Here is a 7,858-nt window from a genome sequence, read left to right on the forward strand (position 1 = left end):
AACAGGAGATAATGCGGCGGCAGCCACACGCACAGTCCCCAGCAGAGGATGGGCGTCCACATCACAGCCCCAGGCAGAGATGGAGAAGCCAAAAGCCCAGCAGGATGGGCCTGCACTAGTATCAACCACAGCAGAGCCATGTGGCGCCACAGGACAGACCACATGCTAGAGATGGGCTGCCACACACCAGCCCAGCAGTTAGATGGGCAGCCACCACAGCCCGGCAGAGATTAGGCAGCCACACACTAGCCCAGCAGATGAATAGGCCACTCAAACATAGCCCCAGCAGAATGGCTAGCCACGCAACACGGTCATGGAATGGGCAGCACATACAACCACTAGCAGCAATATGGGCAGCCACAGCCAACCAGCAGCAAGTAAATGGCAGCCCACACAGAAATGGGCAGCCACAGAACAAGTCACTAGCAGAAATGGGCAGCCACAGACAACCACAGCAGAAGATGGGGCAGCCACAGACAACCACAGCAGAAATGGGAGCCACAGACAACCACAGCAGAGCACTGCAGTGCACACAGCCAACCAGATGAGCCAGCGAGGAATTTTCATCAGAGAGCCTCGAGTTGTATGCGCCGGTAGCAATCAGAAGTTTTGGCTGGAACACTGCCTGGTCAGGGTTTTGCTTTCAGGTTGCGTCCGGCCTGTCTCAGCGGTAGAGATCAGCTGTGTGGGTTGATCTGGTGCTTCTGGCCAGGTAGGGCTGATCGATGGGTTCTTAGGCCGTTTTGTGATCTTTGTCTCTCCGCGACTCTCCAGTGAGCAGACAATCGCTTGGGCTGCATGGCATTAGATGCTTTATGTGCATTTATGGGACCCGCGAGCTATCAGAGACCGCGAGCGAGACGCGCTGGATTGGCACCGCAGGCCACGGCTTATTTAATCCCTGCGCTACGTCACGTGATCGTTTCGCTGACACGCCGGAGCACGCTGCACAATGCGCCCTACTCAGGTACTTGGCTAGGCCATACGCTGCCGCACCAGAGCGTTTCCCTCGACGATAACGCCCAGCGCACGTCTCGATTGAAACCAGTACTACGTCTCGCGCACTACTCGCGTCCCATAAGTGTTGGCTTACTCTCTCTATTCAAGTTCACATGTTACGTCGGTTATACAATACGTTGCCGACACACGTTGTGTGATACGTTTGTGTATACGCTTCATTCGTTGTGCTATACGCTTATGTATACGACCAATCACAAAAATCCAGATTTTTTAGAGTGCCGGGATTCGACGCTATGCCCAGCCGTTGATGGCTTTTCCAAAATAATTTCATACGCTCCGACCATACGGTTAAGGCCACTATACGCCCCTTTAGTGTGCTGTGACAGCGCATTACGAAAAACAGTTCGTCGCGCCAAACACCTACATCGACCAGTAACGGGTCACGTCGATGACGCCTATTCATGCCCATCAACGAAGTACAGGGCCTCTGGCTGGTCATATCTGATTAGCATATGCCAAAATGGCCCGAACAGAAAACAGAAGGACGTAGCCCCGCAGCTGCGCTAAACGCCCATCGCTATTTCCGGCTTTTGTGCCAAAACTCTATGCGATTCAGGAAACCGTTCTAGAGCCTAGAGTCGAAGGAATGCCCAGCTTCTGAGATCGCGCCGATTTTGGGCTACTGTTGAATGAGGTACCCACCATTATTATTTTATATTTAGAGATGGTGCGGCCCCCGTGCTTAGGCGCGTGTTTTTGGTGATTGCTGAAAAACTAGTGTTCATTCCGTCGGCGGCCCGCACTCTTATCAGCAGCACTTTTGATGGCGGCCCGCGGCATTCATGCGTTCACAACAGGAGTGGTGTTGGAGAATGCGTCATATAATTACAAAAATCATGACTTTAACTTTTATAAACTGTAGGAAACTTTCATATATTTATATAATCCCACACGCTAGTCTTAATGTTTCTCTACTCTTTATCGATTACCATTACACTTGAGTATTATTGATGATAAATGATACTCTTGCCTGTGGTTCACTTGGCTTCGCAGACTGGAGTGAGCACACGAACGGTGTCTCGCGACAGCATCCGCATAGATAATTTTATCTAATTTATTGGAACTTTGCTACTAGATGATTTTTTAAACCTTTATTGGACTACATTTCAAATTAAAAATTTGGTATAAAAATTAATTATTTAACTTTTACTCTGGTGGGACATAATTATTTTTTTCATATGATGTAACAGTCGTTTTTTAGCCATAGCATTTTCGAATGACATAGCATTAGCATTCGGGGCCCTCAGCAAACCAGAGTGAACTTTTCCGGGACTACACGATTACGTGGATGCGTTGCGTTTGCTGTCGTCTGGAGCACTTTGACAGCACGGCTTGCGTCTTTGCTGGTGAATACTAGCCTTTCATGAGTTAGATGAGTAGAGAACGATTTAAGATCTTTGGCTAGAACTTCTGTAATAGATTTTGACTTTATATTTAGCATATTTTTGTATGAAACTAGCGTGTTCAAGGTTGTGTCATAATGCCCTGTTCATCCAGACTTGAATTTTGCCGTCACTGCCTAATTGTAATTCTAAGCACACTCGCAACACTCCAATTGTGGTCTCGGTAGCGCTGCATTTCATCACCTGTCACAGGAAAAAACTTAATGGCTAACGAATAATCGGGATTTTTCGACTTCCTTTCTCTGACCTCATTTATTCTGCGGAGCCAACCATTATCCGGAATCGAGTGGATGTAACTGGCGCGACGATTCAAGATTCTTGCTAATGGTTGCTCTCGGTTACGTTTTTGCATTCGTTTTTGAAATTGATTTCACACATTTTCATAAAATCTCGGGCTCAAACTCGCTCAAAACTCGCTGTCGGAGGTTAGGTCAGCCAAGATTCTCGCCGCGATGTGTGTGCAAGTGTGAGTGTGTTGTCCGTTATGCACTGCCAGAAACTTTTCCGTCTAGTGTAACGGAACAACTTACGCTTTAAACGCGTACGGCGGCGCTGAACGTATAGCTCAGCAACACTGCTTCGGGCTTACGCGCCATCACGCGACAACCAAGCAGGCCCCACACACAACACGCAACACTGCACAGACTGCAAACGCGAGCCACCGACTGCTTCAAACTCAAAGCCGAGGCCCCATAGTGCACACGGCAGCGCTTGGCACCGGCAGCGCAACCGCAACAGCACGCCACCACGCTAACACGACTGCCCTGGTAAATAAAACGGGAGCTGCAATAGGCTCTGATGCCCTAATGGAGGATTTTTTTCAGCTTGGACACATTTTCAGAATTTTGGCTCAGTGACGGCGAAGATTCGGGAGTACGCAGTACGGCTTGACATTGAGCCTAGGGCTTTTTTTAAAAATTGAAGGTTCATTTTTTTTTTTTCAAGCGTACGATTTGCGATTGCATAGGCGGACCTCAACATAGGCGTACTCTTACGTTCTAACTTGGATTTTAGCGTGAGACGTTTCAGAGCGTATCGTGTAGAAATCGAGCATTCACTGCCCGTGCTGTGGGCTGATTTTTCGTACGGCAGCTAACCCTCTGCATTACTTATTGTTCGGTATAGGTTTTTATTTGCTTTATTCGCACGAATGAGATTAATATCGGATTTTATTGGTGGGACACACGCAGATAGGGCAGACTTTGCCGTTGTGCTGAGCGGCTATCTTTCTGCGCGCGCGTGATTTGGCTATGTGTGTGGCGGTTGTTTTAGTCTCCGCCTGTTTCATTGTTTGTTATTCTTTGATGTGTTATTGTTGCGGTGGTAGTGTGTGTGGTTGGTGTAAATAACCAAGCTGCTGGTCGTTTTCTTGCACTTTCGGATTCAGCGGTTCTTGTGTCGCGGTCGGCACGCTTATTACGTTGGTTATACTAGATGAGGGTATCGCGCGTATACCTTAGTCGAATGTGGTTTGATTCGTTAGATTGTGGTAGCTGCGCCAAGACCCGTAAAACCTACTATATGTATGTTCGCTAGTGCCGGGTTGATGCGGCCAATCCAGGTGATTAGACAGATGAACGCCAGTATGATTACTGGTCGTCAGCCGGCTTTGTATCGGCGCGCTTTCTAAAAATCAGAACTACTGACTCTTAGACCCTGGGCACCGCTAACTCTCTAGCTAACCGTCGCCGGGGAGGACGTCTCCATCGACGTCTGCTAGTAGAATCTGTCTGCGCGTGTGGCCGAGGCCCTTGCTGCGGGAGTGGGCACATGCCAATATCTACCATTTACATCGACTCAACATGGTTGTGGTTTGTCGCAGTCACTGTGTTCAAGCCACATGTTATCATTTTCGCAAAACGTATAGTAAATTCTCCGGATGGGATATGCAAGATAAACTAAGAGTGTAATAAGTTGAAGTATTTTTAAATTTGAAGCTGCGTTAAGTAAGTTGGATAAGCAAAACAATTGTTTAAGATTTGACCCAAAACGGCATTTTAAGACAATGTGTAATTGAACAGCGATTGTTTGTGATTGCCTGAGGTTGTGGAGCATTAGCAAAGCTTGGACCAATTATTTTGGGTATAACCCTTTAAACTATTTGGGCGCAGTTCTAGAGCATTGGGGGTAACCCGTTGGTCCGTCGCTGACCGGATCATTACTCTGTAAGACGGTAACGTTTTATTTTTTGAAGGAGGATAATTCCGCTGCTTAACATATGGAGAGGTTTGGCCGCTAAATTGCTAAGAGCCCCATTAAATTGTGACAGGTTGTGGCGTCAATTTGTGTGAGATCAATGATTTTCACGTGCGGTGCCAATTTGGATAAAATAAGCCAACCGCACAAGCAAGTGTGTTGATTGAATACGAGCGCGTGGTAAACGCAGATATTTAACCTAGTTTGTTAGTATAGTCTACTAAATTATTCTTTTTGTTATAACCCGTTGTTGTGAGGTAACCCGTTGTTGGGGGGTGACCCGTTGTTGTGGGGTAACCCGTTGTTGTGAGGTAACCCGTTGTTGTGGGGTAACCCGTTGTTGTGAGGTAACCTGTGGTTGTGAGGTAACCCGTTGTTGTGAGGTAACCCGTTGTTGTGAGGTAACCCGTTGTTGTGAGGTAACCCGTTGTTGTGAGGTAACCCGTTGTTGTGAGGTAACCCGTTGTTGTGAGGTAACCCGTTGTTGTGAGGTAACCCGTTGTTGTGAGGTAACCCGTGGTTGTGAGGTAGTTAACCCGTTCAGCGGGACCGGTGCGCCGCGTTCTAGCGCAACGTTCGCTACACGTCAACTTCCACACAACTAGCGCGGAATCGGCCGGGCAGCAGTTGCAGTAGCAGTAGCAACAGTTGCAGTAGCAATATAAGTAGTAGCAGCAGCAGCAGCAGCAGCAATAGCAGTAACAACAGTAGCAGCAGCAGCATCTGTAGTAGCAGCAGCAGTAGCAATAGCACCAGTAGCAATAGCGATAACAGTAGTAGTAGTAGCAGCAGCAGCAAAAGCAGCAGCAGTAGCAGCAGATGGTGACTCACCTCCACGCTGCACCTACCTATTCCTCCTCCCCCCGCCACCGCACTGGTACCGCCTCATCTCTGGGTCTCTTGCCGCACAACAGCATGAATGGGGGTTATGCGCCCGTCTGCAGGAGACCCGGCAGGGGCACGCGAGACTCATGGTTCCCACCGCGGCGCAGTCGCCGATCGTATGATGAGACACAACAGCCGGAGCGCTCGCAGTTTTTTTTGCGCCGTCCGCTGCGCGTTTTATTTCGTGTTATTCTAGTTATTTTCGTGAGGACACCCCGCAGCGCAAAACATAGTCGCGCTATGTTCGAGGGGAAAGGGAATGGGGATCCGGGAAAACGGGAGAGCAGGGGAGGGCAGGGAAGGGTGGGCCGAGAAAGAAGTCCTATGTGTGACAGTCGGAATGGGCTTACGGGGATGCTGGACTATGGAGGCCCAAATGGCGATTAAACCAAGAATTTCACGTTTTCCCACCCGTTCTAATATTTTCTCGATCGTTCTGGTACTTACCGGTACTACTTGAGTAACAAGTGTATAAAGTAAGACTAGCATGTCATGGAACACTCGCACATCATTATTTTCACCGATCTGCATTTCTAATTAGATTTGTTTACACACGGCAACATACCTAGCGCGTGATTTTCTTGCTCTCGCGAGATACCATTGATCGGTAGCCTCTACATTACGTTATCTTTGTCAACATGTCGAGATAGTGTACTCATCTAGAACAAGTTACGTTACGTAAACAGTTACACGTGCACTTGTTTTGCGGCAGTATTTTCATTTTAGCGAATCTTGAAAATGCAGGTAATATTTTGCCGTTCAATTGCTGGTGTATAGCTTATAACAGCACAAAACTCGTAGTAATTTTTATGCTGAAGTAATAAGAAATATGTCCGCTAACAGGTGAGACCCAATTTGTCTACATGTATTATTTTTCGACGTATTTAATAGATGATCATTTAAAATTACTTAAAGAAATTCGGGTTTTTCTCCGACAGTCCAAGTGATGTGATGTGATAGCTGAGATATATGACAGCCATGTGGGCCACCACACTGCGCTTATTTGCGGAGAATTTTTGCGTTTCTGGGAAAGCTATGGCGCGGCATACTTGCGGGCCGCACTCGACTTTTACTTGAACGGCATTTCTATATATTATTTAGCCCGCCGCAACGACGAATGTGTTTTCTTTTTCAAAGTGCGTAAGCCAACCTAATTGGTACGTGACATAAAAAACGCGTCTGTTATTTGGCAATAAAAACAATCGAACTATTGTTAGCTCTCCGGTTTATTGTTCATGTGCATGTTACTGTATCGTAATTGCTGTTTTTCTCAGAAATTCGATAAATTCCAACAAGCACGCACACGGTCGCTTTTTTCAATCAAAATAAAAACTCAAATAGCTCTAGTGAACAGAGCTTAACAATTTGCAAATATCAAGAATGGTTTCAGCAATATGATTTCTATTGAGAACTCTTTAACTTTTCATTGCAAAAACTGAACAGTTGAATTTACGACTCCGTGATAAGCATGTGAGCAGGTGTGAGCAAGTCCTCTGAACACCACTATCTAGGATGCCATATCAACACGCCCTATCTATCCTTTTTTACGCGCGGTTTTCTCTACCTATCCGTTCAGGCAGATTTATTAAAATCAGGAGTTAAAATCAAGTAAACGTGCATGTGTGCGTGCGTGGTGTTCGTGTGTTCTTACGCGCGTGCGCGCGTGCGCCCGTGTGCGTACCTGCGTGCGTGCCTGGCCGTCATTAGGCTAGCACACTGAGTAGCATGCACTCACACAGGTACAGCAGACCGGCCCGCAGCTCATCCCCCCCCCTGCCGCGTTCAGGTAAGCAGATGATTAGCGCCCACCTGCATTGTTATCAGTGGGCATGTGCGCGCGTGTGTACATGCAGGCAAACATTACCATTCTCTAATCAAACATCGTAGTAGACTGACAACCGAAGGCGATATTGAATCAGGCGAGAGCGTTGGGTGGGGGGGGGGGAGAGCTTATGTGGGCGCCACTCGTTTCTCTGCAATTCTACAAGATTCCAGTTATTAAATACACACAAACACGGTGGAGAAGGACGTTGCTCCACGACTGGTACGTGAGTCACTATTTGTTTTATAACGACAATGGCAGGGTTGCGACTTCCCGACAATCCTCTCTCCGACTCTCCGGTCCAAATTTGACACGGAACAGCAGTTGTACAATACCTACACTGCACAACCATTACGAATTCTGCTCCTGTTACGTGCAGAATGGAGATCGAACCTCATACCAGCTACCTTCCCACACATGGCTCTAGATACCATATAATAATAATAATAATAATAAGAAGAAGAAGAAGAAGAAGAAGAAGAAGAAGAAGAAGAAGAAGAAGAAGAAGAAGAAGCAGGAGAATAGTAATAAT

This window comes from Priapulus caudatus, unplaced genomic scaffold (genome assembly GCF_000485595.1).
Source record: "Priapulus caudatus unplaced genomic scaffold, Priapulus_caudatus-5.0.1 Scaffold21, whole genome shotgun sequence".
Lineage (NCBI taxonomy): Eukaryota > Metazoa > Priapulida > Priapulimorpha > Priapulimorphida > Priapulidae > Priapulus > Priapulus caudatus.